Here is a 13,749-nt window from a genome sequence, read left to right on the forward strand (position 1 = left end):
CAATATGGTTCTAGCAAGGCTGCCAGAAAACACATGCAAATTACCACTTCTTGGTGCCCCTTCTCAAGACCCACAGTCCAGCCGATGGAGCAAGAGGGCTGAGCGTAAGAGTAAAACACTGACAGTTGCCTTTGATTTGCATGCATGTCTTGAACATCTACAGTGTGTAGGTCCTTTCCACGAAGCTGCATGGAGGTGGGTGTTAGAAACCAAAGACTCGAGTGTCCTTATTTCTCATCAGTACAATGGGGGTAAGACATGCTTTGTGAAGATTAAATAAGATCATTCAGGTCAAATGTTTCAAACAGATCTTGGCACATAGTAAATGCTAAATAAATTTAGCTGTGAGTATCATTTCCTGTTCACCTTCCACTGGCTAGTCATTTACCCCTTCCTCCTCAAAAATAGAAATTGGGCCAGGTGACCTAAATTTCTTCCTGGCTTTAAAACTCAGTAATATTGGAAAACAAGAGCTTATTTCAATGGTTTTCAGAACAGAAATCTCTTGAAATCCCAAGAAAGGATCTCAAGTTCCAGAATAAAAAGGGAGAGTGTGGTTCAAAAGCCTCATGTGAACGCCAAGATGTGTACAACCCCAGACTCCTGTGGGATCATAAAGTGTCTTGGCTGATGGAGGTGACAAAAAGTGTCTACTCATCCTACATTCACGAGGGAAGAAAAAATGAACAATTCACAAGTTGTCACATTTATATAGATAATATTTTTTGTCTCTATAATAGATACTATGATCCAATATTTATATGTGCTAGGTCCCATAGTAGGTGTTTTATATACATTTTCTTTGATCTTCCCATTGACCCCATCAGGTAGATTTTTATAAGTAAGAAAAATAAGTCTCAGAATGGTCAAGTAACCTGCTCAAGGACACAGAGCTATTAACTCCATTCTCAGTGAGGCAACCTGGAATTGCACCCAAGTGTATGAGGCTTCGAAGCCCACTCTCTTTTCACCATGTTATGCGCCCCAAGTCATTGTTGAATGTTTTTACAGGAGGGACTTTCATTAGCGTGCGTGAAACAACAGTACTCCGGCACGTTCATTGGCCGACCTTGGGAGTGCGTGTGGGCGAGAGGATGCTGCAGGAACAGCATGAGCTGCACAGTCTCCCTGGACCAGGTCAGAGAGGCAGCCGGGGTCAGCAGGGACACGGCAGTTTTGGGGGTAGTTATTGTCCATGGCAGTAAACAGGAAGGCTGTTGATGCTGACTGACTGTACAGTGAAGAAAAGCCACTCTCAAATTTCTACCCCATGTGGCTTCTCATGGTTGGAAAAAACCAAGCCTGCCAATATCATCCACCACCAAAGAGAAAGGAGCCCCGAGGCCTGGGAAGATGGACCACCCGTGAGAACTCTAATCAGGATCAGGCTTCCCAGCACTGAGGAGGATGGGGTGCATCTCAATGAGAAAGTCACCACCGTGAAATGCCTTCCAAACCTCCCCTCTACGCAAAGCCCAAGTCAACCACTCAAGCAGGGAGAGGGCTGTCTGAGGGCATTCCACCCGGGTCTCACCCTGGCTGCACTCAGGGAACCTCCACCCAAGACACGAAGCATGATGTCTTCTCTCCACTCAAAATACAGCTTTCCTTCTCAAACCCTCAGCTTCCAGCTCTGCACCACCATTACTCATTCTCCCAGCCCAGGGTCATCAGTCAACTCTTCTATAAACACCTAAACAACCATTAGAGAGCACCAAGTCTGTAGCTGACACTGCTTCCACACAGAGGCTGGTGTTAACAGCTGGTTTTTACAGATAACCTAAGTGACATTCAGAGAAGTAACTAATCTGCACATGGCCACAGAGCAAGTCCGTGGTAGGATTAGGCTTCCAGGTCATGTTCTGCTGTCTCACTTTTATACCAAGGGAGAACAGATACAAACACGTATAAAGCTAAACAAACAAACAAAAAAAGAATCCAAAAGTAAAGATATGCTGAACGCCTAACCCAGTGCTTCTCTGAAATGCCCATGAGGCTAAGCACCCAGTATCAGATGGGATTTGGGGACTAGGGTGGCAGTAGGGTCATTTCAAGGGTTTGCTTTTCAGAAAAGGGGACTTCATCTGCTCTTTGTTCTTTCTTATCCCCCTTGGTCCTGTGGACAGCCTTCTAGGGCTCCTTCCAATACTGCCTACCCTGTCCACTCCCAGCAATGTCCTCCAAGGTTGAAGGATCCAGCACCTCTGCCTTCTATGGGGGTCTCCATAGTTTCACTCTCTGCACCCCTGCTTTATTTTATTATTGTCATTTCTCACTCTTTGCTAACCAGCTCCTCTCTTTCCTCATGCTCCTCTCCACCTCCATCCTCACATGGATACTTCCCCTTGGATATTTCCTTCATGAGCCCCAAGCATCCATGTGGCAGTTAAGTTTCATTGTCTATGTGCCATGCATCACACAGGTTAGTGTGTGAATCATCCCTAATGGTTTCTCCTATGACAATTTGGTCTCAGCTAGCCTGGTAAGCAAGTTGATTGCAGAAAACATATCTTACATTTTAAAGATGCTCCCCTATAGCACTCAGTGCCTAGTAACTACTCAAGTCATTGCATCAAACTACTTTAAACCAACTTCTACCAAATTCTCTCCCCAACACAGCATTTATTAGCAAGTCTCTTTGAGTTTGCTCTAAGCTTGGTGAGGTTCCCACTGTCTGTCCTTTGGGATACCTAGTAAGCACACCAAATGGAAGGTGTGCTCTGAGACCAAGACAACACCCTGTTTACAGGTCAGCTCACTTTCTGGTGGTATCAGAAAACAGAATCCTCCATGGGTGTGGAGTTATGGGGACACAGGGCCACCCAGAGGCTAGAGCAAAGGTGTCAGCCTCTGGGTTCACCTTATATTCATAGTCCTTCGCTGCATGCCTTCTAGTCCTTCCAGTTAACACATATCTTGACCACCATTCATTTATTCAAGAACCTTAATTTTAGCTTTTTTCCCCCCTAAATACAAACTTTTGAGCACAAATTTAAATGGTATCATTTGAAGGGCTTGTCTGCTTCTAGAACAAGGGTTGGCAAACTTTTTGTGTAAAGGGCCCAATAGTAAGTATTTTAGCTTTGCTAGACATATGGTCTCTGTCACAACTACCCAACTCTGCTACTGGAAAAGAAAAGCAGGCTTATATAATATGTAAATGAATGGCATGGCTGTGTTCCAATAAAACTTTATTTACAAAAGTGAGCTGTAGTTCTCCCACCTCTGCTCAGGGGTATAGATCCTTGATTGGGATCCTTCAAATGTGGATTGCTGATCAGGACACTTGCAATGTTAACTCACAGTCCATCAGACATAGTTTTCAGGTGTACATACACATCTTACAACATAGTGAAGTATATTAAGGATATAACAGTATGACAATACTTAGGCTATTAAAAGCTAACATCTATTGAGCATTTGTCATATGCTAGGGAGAGCACTTTAGAGTATTTGTTGTTTTAAGCCACACAAGAACCATCTAAAATAAGCACTACTATTGTTACTCCTATTTTTGGGATGAGAAAGCTGAAGCTGAAGAGGGGACAACTTACTAACCCAGGGTTATAAGAGGGGTCACATTGGACAGATGGGCTCCAGAACCCACACTTAGGCTGCATCCAAATGACAGATTAAAGACCTGACTCTCTGTCTCGCCACACAGCAGCTGTGTGACTCTGGGCACAGCACACTGAGCCTCAGTTTCCTTATCTTCAAAATTGGGATGATCATTGCTCCTTTGGGGGACTTTTGAGTATATATTTTTAAAGATTTTATTTATTTATTTGACAGAGAGAGAGAGCACAAGCACGGGGAGCAGCAGAGGGAGAGGGAGAAAGAAGCTCCCTACTGAGCAGAGAGCCTGCTATGGGGCTCCATCCCAGGACCCCGGGGTTCATGACCTGAGCCAAATCAGACGCTTAACCAACTGAGCCATCCAGGCATCCCCTGGCTTTTGAGTCTATTATATAATATATGTGAAAATGTCCATTACGGAGCCAGGCAGCTGGTGCAAAGTACAACCTAATTGAAATGAAATTAAGAGCTTTATTGAGATATAATTTACCTGCCACACAAAGTATGAAACTCAATGGCTTTTAGTATATTCACAGAGTTGTGCAACCATCACTATAATCAATTTTAGAACATTGTCATCACCCCAAATAGAAGCCTTGTACCCATTAGCAGTCACTCCTTATTCTACCCCAATACCCCCACAACAGCCCTGGGCAACCACTCATATACTTTCTGTCTCTATGGACTTGTCTATTCTAGACCATTTCACTTAAATGGAATCATACAATATAAAGAATTTTGTGTCTGCCTTCTCTTAGTTAACATAATATTTTCAAGACTCATCTATGTTGCAACCTGTATCAGTACTTCATTTCTTTTATTGCTGAATAATATTTTATTATGTGTGTTAATACTATATTAATTTACCTATTCATCAGTTGGACATTTGGGTTATTTCCACTTTATTGGCTAATATGAACAATGCTGCTATGAATATTCATGCACAGGATTTTTTGTGGGCATACATTTTTATTTCTCTTGGGTATATGCCCAGGAGTGGAATTTCTGGATCATGTGGTTATTCTGTGTTTAACCTTTTAGGGAACTGCCAAAGGTTTTCAGAAGAGGCCACACCATGTTACATTCTCACCAGCAATGTATGAGGCTCCGATTTCTCCACATCCTTGTCAACACTTGTTGTCACGTATATCTTGATTTACAGCCATCCTACTGGGTGTGAAGTATTATCTCATTGTGCTTTTGACTTGCATTTCCCTAATGGCTAATGATGTGGAGCATGTGCTTGTTGGATATTGGCATATCTTCTTTAGCAAGTACCTATTCAGGTCTTCTGTGTATTTTCAACTGAGTAATCTTTTTCTTTATTATTATGTTATGTTAATCACCATACATTACATCACTAGTTTTTGATGTAGTGTTCCATGATTCATTGTTTGCATATAACACCCAGTGCTCCATGCAGTATGTGCCCTCTTTAATACCCATCACCAGGCTAGCCCATCCCCCCACCCCCTTCCCCTCTAGAACCCTCAGTTTGTTTCTCAGAGTCCATAGCCTCTCATGGTTTGTCTCCCCCTCTGATTTACCCCCTTCATTTTTCCCTTCCTGCTATCTTCTTCAGCTGAGTAATCTTATTATTAAGTTGTTTTTTATATTTTCTGGTTATAAGATCCTTATTAGGTACATGGTTTGAAGATATTTTCTCTTATTCTGTGGATTGTCTTTTTACTTTCTTGAGGTTATCATTTGCAGCACAAAAGTTTTACATTTTAATGAAGTCTAATTATTTTACCTTTTCTCACTTGTGCTTTTGGTGTCATGTCTAAAAAGGGTTTGCCTAACCCCAAAATGAAAGTCTCCTAAGGATTTTATAATTCTAATTCTTACATTTAGCTCTTTGATCCATTTTGACTTTATTTTTGTATATGGTGTTAAGTAGGGGGTCTAACTTCAATCTTCTGCACATTTAATGCAAAGGCTATTCTTTCCCTCATTGAACTGTCTTGGTGCCCTTGTTGAAAATCAGTTGCCACAAATGTAAGGATTGGTTTCTGGATTCTCAGCTCTGTTCCATTGATCTACATGTTTGTCTTCCTACCAGTACCACATTGCTCTGATTATTGTAGCTTTCTACTAAGTTTTGAAATCAGGAAATGTGAATCCTCCAACTTTGTTCTTATTTTTCAAGAATGTTTGACCATCCAAAGTCAGTTCTTGTATTTCCATATGAATTTTAGGATCAGCTTGTCAATTTCTGTAACAAAACCAGTGGTATTTTGATACAGATTACATTTAAGGAGAGTATTTTCACCTTAACAATATTAAGTCTTTCAACCCATGAATATGGGGTGAATTTCCAGATTTAGATCTTTTTAAATTTCTTTCAACAACGCATTGTAGTTTTCAGATACAAATCTTGCATTTCTTTTGTTAAATTTATTTCTAAGTATCATATTATTTGGATGCTCTTGTAAATGAAACTTTTATTAATTTCATTTTCAGAGTAATTGCTAGTCCATAGAAATACAATTGACTTTTGCATACTGCTCTTGTACCCTACAATATTGTTTGAAATTTAGTTAAAAAAAAAAAAAAAAAGCCAAAGGGTGGGGGGGATGATTGTCATACCAGAAGGCTAGGAGCAATTTCATTTTTTTTAAAGATTTTATTTATGTATTTGTCAGGGAGAGAGGGAACACAAGCAGGGAGAGTGGCAGGCAGAAGGAGAAGCAGGCTCCCCTCTGAGCAAGGAGCCTGATGCAGGACTTGATCCCAGTTCCGTAGGATCATGACTTGAGCCGAGGGCAGACGCTTAACTGACTGAGCCACCCAGGTGTCCCATAATTTCATTTTTATAAATGAAGAAAGAAGGGCTACTAGCACTGAGGTGGCCTGCACTGAGGGAGCCCTGCTGCAGCAGGATAATTAGGAAATTCATTCATTCATTCATTTATTAAAGAGTACCATCTATGAGCCAATCTGCCTAGGTTTAATTTCCAGTTCTGTCACTGGGCAGAGTTACTGAACCTGCCATGACTCCATTCCCTCAGCTATAAGATGGGTAGAATAGCACCTATTTCATAAGTTTTTTCTAAGGAGTAAGTGAAGCCCTTAAATAGTGCCTAGTGAGTATAAGGACTTTGTAGGTCTCAGCTATTATTTTTATTGTGACCAGACACTGGACATTAAAGTCAACAAAGACAAAAGTCCTGCACTCATGGAGCTTACATTTTAATGGCTGGGAAGGGTGAGCAAGAGGGGAAACAGAGAGAGAAATAAAGCAATAAAGATGTCAAGTGGTGATGAATACTATGGAAAAAAATAAAGCGGAGGAAGAGGAAGAGACAAGGGAGTCCATAGGGGAAGGGGGTCCAGTCATTTCAGGTGGAGGCAGGTTAGGCTTCTTAGGCAAAGTGACTGAGATCAGGGAAGTGGGAAGGGTGAGGGAGCCAGCCCAAGGGCAGGACATTCCAGAGCAGACAGTGCAAAGCCCTGAACAAGGGCACACTTGCCTTGGGTCAGGGGTGGGGGCTTATGTATTCTAAGAACAGATGTAGGGCCAGGGGAACTGAAGGGTGAAGGAGTGAGGCAAAGAGGCGGCCCTACTTAAAGCCATGTTGGACTTGCGGGGCAGGGAAAGAACTTTACCTTTTATATACACTAAGCAGAGATTCTTATTAGGGAAAGTGGGTCAGCTATCTTGATAGATAAACCACAGTAAATGAAGTGGCTTACACCAAAAACCTATTATTCACCATGGCCAAGGCAGGTCTACTGACCTTACTTCCTGGCCTAGGGCCTTGCGTTGGACCCCTTCTCCACAAGGGCTCTCATGACTCTGTCTAAGCCAGGGCTTCCTCTATGGTGGCAGGAGAATTCTGGGAGGGAAGTGCAGGGCCCCCAGTTGCCTAGGCTTTAAAGCTTACACATCACTCGTGCTACAATCCATCATCAAAGCAGGCCTCAGGGCCAGCCCAGATTCAGGAGGTGGGAGAACAGGAGGGGCTGCAATCTACCATAGGAGGTGTGTCAGACATTGGACAATCCCCAATTGGAAGTGATAGAATTACTGTTCTAGAGATCTTTAAGAGCAATCTGGGGGTAGATTAAATGTACCAGTGTGATCTGAATTCAGGCTATATTTTCACCTAGGGGTCAATCATTACCATGTGTCTTCTTATGGCAAATTCTACCCAGGACTTTTTTTTTTTTAGCCTTTCATGGATTAAAAAGGCACTCTTTGGTTCTCCTTGAAGAACTGCTGTTTTCCTAAATCTACTCTTCAGGTTTTGACATCTTGCATTTTGCTATTTTTCCCCTGAGTGTGGTGGCCTAAATTGTGACACAGAAATAATTCTGAATGTTTGAGTTGGAAGTCTAGAGACATCCTCACTGCTAAGACAGACATCCGGGTTGTGTGATTTCTGGAAGGCTTCTGGCTACTTCCTAATGGACAGGACTCGCTGATACTTCTCTTTGATCTGCTTTAACAGAGCCTACAAGGAGAACAGACCTGGTGTCTTGACTGCCATCTAGTGGTTGTGCCCATAGATGGTGGGATTAAATTTAGATTGGTATAATCCAAATTAGAATATGGAAATGGGGTTTAGAATTTTAATTTAGTTTTAATTTAGAAGTGGTAAAGAATAGTGGTTGAACAACTGTCAAAATATGGAAAGAGCCCAGATGCCCATAGACAGATGAATGGATAAAGAAGATGTGGGGTCTATATATATGTATATATACATATATACAATGGAATATTACTCAGCCATCAAAAAGAATGAAATCTTTCCATTTGCAACAATGTGGATAGAATTAGAGGGTACTATGCTAAGCAAAATAAGTCAGTCAGAGAAAGACAAATATCATATGATCTCACTCATATGTGCAATTTTTTTTCATATGTGGAATTTAAGAAACAAAACAGATGAACATAGGGGAAGGGAAGGAAAAATAAAATGAGATGAAAACAGAGAGGGAGACAAACATAAGAGACTCTTAACTAGAGGAAACAAACTGAGGGTTGCTGGAGGGGAGGCGAGTGGGGAGACAGGGTAAATGGGTGATGAGCATTAAGGAGGGCACTTGATGTAATGAGCATTGGGTGTTACATGCAACTGATGAATCACTAAATTCTACCTCTGAAACTAATAATACACTTTAGGTTAATTAAATTGAATTTAAATAAAAAAAAATTTTTTTTTAAAGAATAGTGGTTGAGAACCTGGGCTCTAGAGTCTGAGTACTGGTTTGAGTCCCAGCTCTGGAACTTAACAGCTATATAACTTAACCTCACTGTGCCTCAGTATCCTCATCTATGAAGTGGGTTGGTAAGAGTACCTGCTTCATGGGTAGCTGTGCAGATTAGTAACTTAATACACATTAAAGCACTTATGACCCTGTTGGCACAAAATGCTATGCAAGTGTTGGCAATTATTGTTAATGGTCTTGAAAGTCCAGAAAGAGCTTCTGGGTAAAATACAAAACTTTGACAGTCATATTCCAGAGATCGTCAATCAAGGTGTGGTGCACATGGAAGGCATTTCAGTGCATAATAGCTGGAGTTAGATCCAACAAATCTGGGGAGGCAAGGAGAGAAACAAAGACATTAGAATCACATAGGAAGAGTAAAAGCCGTATTTTTATGTTTATGGTCTTGAATAACCGTTTTATGTACATTATCACCATTAGTGAAGGGGGGAAAAAGAAAAATGGCTTTTGACTAAGGCAGATCTGAGTTGAAGGGATGTCATTTTCCTGAGTGTCTTCCCTTCCTTATAAGACTGTTGTATGTGAGCTAATGTATTTGTCAATTGTAACGAATGTGGGAGTAAATCATGGTGTTAGAGATCCTGTGTGGCCATGGACCCTTGTGTTCCCAGGGAAGACCAGATGATGTATAATCCTGAATCCTTGAAACTAAGCAGAGTGACATCTGTTAACGCATCTGATTCCCCCCTTTTCCTTACCTGCTCAAACGTCTACTTTTTGTAAACAAATGAAAAAACACAGTTTTAATTGTATATGAGTAGTTGTTGTTATGGTTTTGGGGATTATGTTTCTTCAAATGGTTGTAGATATAAGATTGGCTTTTCTCTTTTTGGCCAGAACACTAGTTCTACTACACAATTAAAGCAAAATAGAGTTCTTTAATATAGAAATAAGATACCTCCATTGTGTCTCCACTAGCCAGATCCACTCTTTTTTAAAATGTTTTTTAATTTTACTTTTTTTTTTTTTTTTAGAGAGGGAGAGAGAGGCGGGGTGGGGAGGGACAGAGGAAGAAGGAGAGACAGAATCTTAAGCACGTTCCATGCCTAGCGCAGAGCCCAATGCAGGGCTTGATCTCACAACCCTGAGATCATGACCTGAGCTGAAGTCAGGAGTCAGATGCTCAACCAACTGAGCCCCCCAGGCACCCTGCCAGCCTCACTCTTTAAAGCATTTTCATCTGAAGCACCTGTCTATCTTAGATTTAATTGTTTAATTTGTCTCTACCTTTTAAATGTCTATGGAATAAATCTGTAGAAAAACTGTCTTGAATCATTCACATCTATTGCTACAAATGTTTGCTAGAGATCACTACAAAGAAGTGTTCACTGCCCATTTGGCCAAGAACAAAAGGCCCTTGCTTGCATCAATCACAGTACATAAGATTGAATGTTTTCTTTGCATGGAACCCACCCAAAAACGGATTCATTGCTTGTGAACAGTGAGGAGAATGTCTCAGACCCCTACCTGCCTTATGTAGCTCTTTCTTCAGAACACGCTAAGAGACAGACCCCCACAAACTCTTCAGCAAGGACCCTTCTAGAAACTACCAATGGTAGGGACACAAGAGAATCTCTCCATTTCTTTCCCACCTGAGTAATAACACTTCAGGAATTAAGGAATCCAGCTCTGCCTGATGATCATGGACAATCACACTCTACTGCTATGGCCCACTCCCTCAGGATAGTAATACCCTTGCCCTCCAGGTAGAATATAAATACACTCTATCATCAAAGACTTTGCACACATTATTTCACATAATCTTCACCTCACATCTCTTGACTTAAATCCCAGAAAGTATAGGCAAATGTAAAGTTGCACAGTTGGTGAATGGAACAGCCAGAATTCCAAGCTTTTCACCATTTAAGAAAAGTCTCTAAAGAAAATTTTGAGGAAAAGTAGCTCAGGTGTTCCTTCCAGGTAAAGGGAGGGTCTGTTACCTGAAAATATTCCTTTTTCTATCGCGTATCATTTAGTGAGTGTAGAAAGGTACTTATACTCCTGTTGGCCATGCCTTTCTCAGCATGTCTTTACCAGAGCATGGAGTCTTGACTGTGGACACACAGCATTTCAGGAGTGAGATATGGAGAAACTGAGGGCCAGGACCATTTACCTGAATAAAAAATTCCTATTAACCTGCACATAGTCACACACAATTCACTGAAACATCTTTTATACATGCTGCCTATATGTGTGTATATATCATGTAAATATATATGCACAGATAAAAGAAGATGTTCTTTAAAATTACAGATTTTAACTTAGGGCTTTTTTAATTTAAATTCAATTAGCCAACATACAGTAAGTACATCATTAGTTTTTGATGTAGTGTTCAATGATTCATCAGTTGCGTATAACACCCAGTGCTCCTCACATCGCATGCCCTCCTCAATACCCATCACCCAGTTACCCCATCCCCCCACCCACCTCCCCTTCTGTAGCCCTCAATTTGTTTCCCAGACTCAAGAGTCTTTCATAGTTTGTCTCCCTCTCTGATTTCTTCCCATTCAGTTTTCACTCCTCTGTGCTATTTCTTATGTTCCACATTTGAGTGAAACCATATGATAATTGTCTTTCTCTGATTGACTTATTTCACTTAGCGTAATCCCCTCCAGTTCCATCTGTGTCGATGCAAATGGTAGGTATTCATCCTTTCTGATAGCTGAGTAATATTCCATTGTATATATGGACCACATCCTCTTTATCCATTCATCTGTTGAAGGGCATCTCAGCTCCTTCCACAGTTTGGTTATTGTAACTTAGGGCTTTAAAAAAGTGTTTTATAAGACCCAGGACTTAGCATTCTATTCTTATGGACAAAACAGGAAGAGTTTATGCCAACATGCGTCTTATTTTTAAATAATGTGTCACTTGATGCCATCTCTGGGTGCTTGTATATAGAGAACCAGATGTCAAAAGATAGAGTTTGTGGAGAGCAAGTGGCTGTGCCTTGAGCATGTGCACAGGAAGGTGGGCCCAGCCAAGCACGCTGGCGAAATGCTTGCTCTAGACTAGAAGCCACCCATGTGAGGAGGCCTCATGAATCTTAAAGTGAGCAGCTGGCCAACTCTACAGTTGACACCGCACAAAACATTATTTCAGAAATGCTGTTTCTCCCCCATAGAATTCTTGTAATGGGGGAAAAAAACAAAAGTAAAGTAAAAATTCAGAGCATGGTTTTTTTTTTTAATATCATAGATGAAACACTGTCTATGTCAATCTTCTGTGATTCATATTTGGTACTTACTAAAATTTAAGAAATGGAAGTTTGGGATAAATATCTGCATCTTAAATGTCAACTATGAATACTGGGTTGGGACCTTGGGGTCAGCCAGCATGAGTTCAAACCCCATCTCTGCTTCCTCTACCTGTGAGACCACGTGCCTTAACCTCTCTGGACTTCCTTCTCTTTGTCAGAAAAACTGGAACTGTGAAACTGACCTCACCATTTAGCTAGAGAAGCAGTAAGATAACATTTTGAAGTTATTCCTTCATATACTTCATTTGCTTTCAAGAATAAATCTAAACAGCTCTACAGTGTTTTCCTGAGAAGAAAAAGTTTAGTGTAATTTTATTTAAAATGACTTGTGGGGCGTGTGGGTGGCGCAGTCAGTAGACTGTCCAACTCTTGGTTTTGGTTCAGGTTGTGATCTCAGGGTTGTGAGATTGAGCCCACATCCAGCTCCCCGCTCAGCGCAGAGTTACTTAAGTTTCTCTCTCCTGCTCCCTCTGCCCCTTCCCTCCATGTGCTTGTGTGCTTATATGCTCTCTCTTTCTCTAAAATAAAGAAATAAATCTTTAATATGACTATCTTGCAAGGAGGGAAGTGAAAGGAGAACTGATTAAGAGAAATAATCTGCAAGATGTCTGGAAAATACAAGTGTCTGCATGTATTCTATTAAGAAATGCACATCACGGGCAGGCTGGGTGGCTCAGTCGGTTAAGCATCTGCCTTCGGCTCAGGTCATGATCTCGGGGTCCTGGGATCGAGTCCCTCGTTGGGCTCCTTGCTCAGCAGGGAGCCTGTTTCTCCCTGTCCCTCTGCTCCTCCCCCGTGCTCATGCTTGTTCTCTCTCTCTCTCTCAATAAATAAATTAAAAATCTTAAAAAAAAATAAGAAATATACATCACTAATTCTGAGTAAAGAACTGTTAGGTAACCAATTCTTCCATGTTAGGTTAGGTTTTTTTTTAAAAAAAAAAAAGCACAGCAGTGCTTAAAAGAATGATCTGAATGAGTATTGGTGAGGATGTGGAGAAATTGGTACCGTCAGGTATTGCCTGTGGGAGTGTAAAATGGTGCGGGAGCTGTGGAAAACTGCATGGTGATCACTCAAAACTTTAAAAATAGAATTACCATACTACCATCAATTCCACCGGAGTCCATAGCAACATTAGTCACAACAGTCAAAAGGTGGGAACAACCTGGGGGGCGGAGCAAGATGGCGGAGGAGTAGGAGACCTGGATTTCGTCTCCTCTCAGGAATTCAGCTGGATAGGGATCAAACCATTCTGAACACCCACAAACTCAACAGGAGATCGAAGAAAAGAATAGCAACAACTCTCTGAACAGAAAAGCGACCACTTTCTGGAAGGTAGGACGTGCGGAGAAGTGAATCCGAGGCGATATTCGGGAGGATAGACGGCGGGGGAGGGGCCTCCGACGGCCGCTTCTGGCAAGTGATAGAGCCACGGAGCACAAAATCGGAACTTTTAAAAGTCTGCTCCGCTGAGGGACGTCACTCTGGTGGCGAAGTGGGGGGTGGAACCCTCGCGGGACAGTGTGGTCTCAGGACCCTCGGGGTCACAGAAAGACCGGGGGTGCCTGAGTGCGGCAGAGCTCCCAGGTATCGGAGCAGGGAAGCCGGCTGCAGAGACGGAGCCCAGGCGCGGGCTCTCAGCTCGGGGTTGCTATAAACCGTGATCCGCGGCACAGTTG

Source organism: Halichoerus grypus, chromosome 9, assembly GCF_964656455.1.
Source record: "Halichoerus grypus chromosome 9, mHalGry1.hap1.1, whole genome shotgun sequence".
Lineage (NCBI taxonomy): Eukaryota > Metazoa > Chordata > Mammalia > Carnivora > Phocidae > Halichoerus > Halichoerus grypus.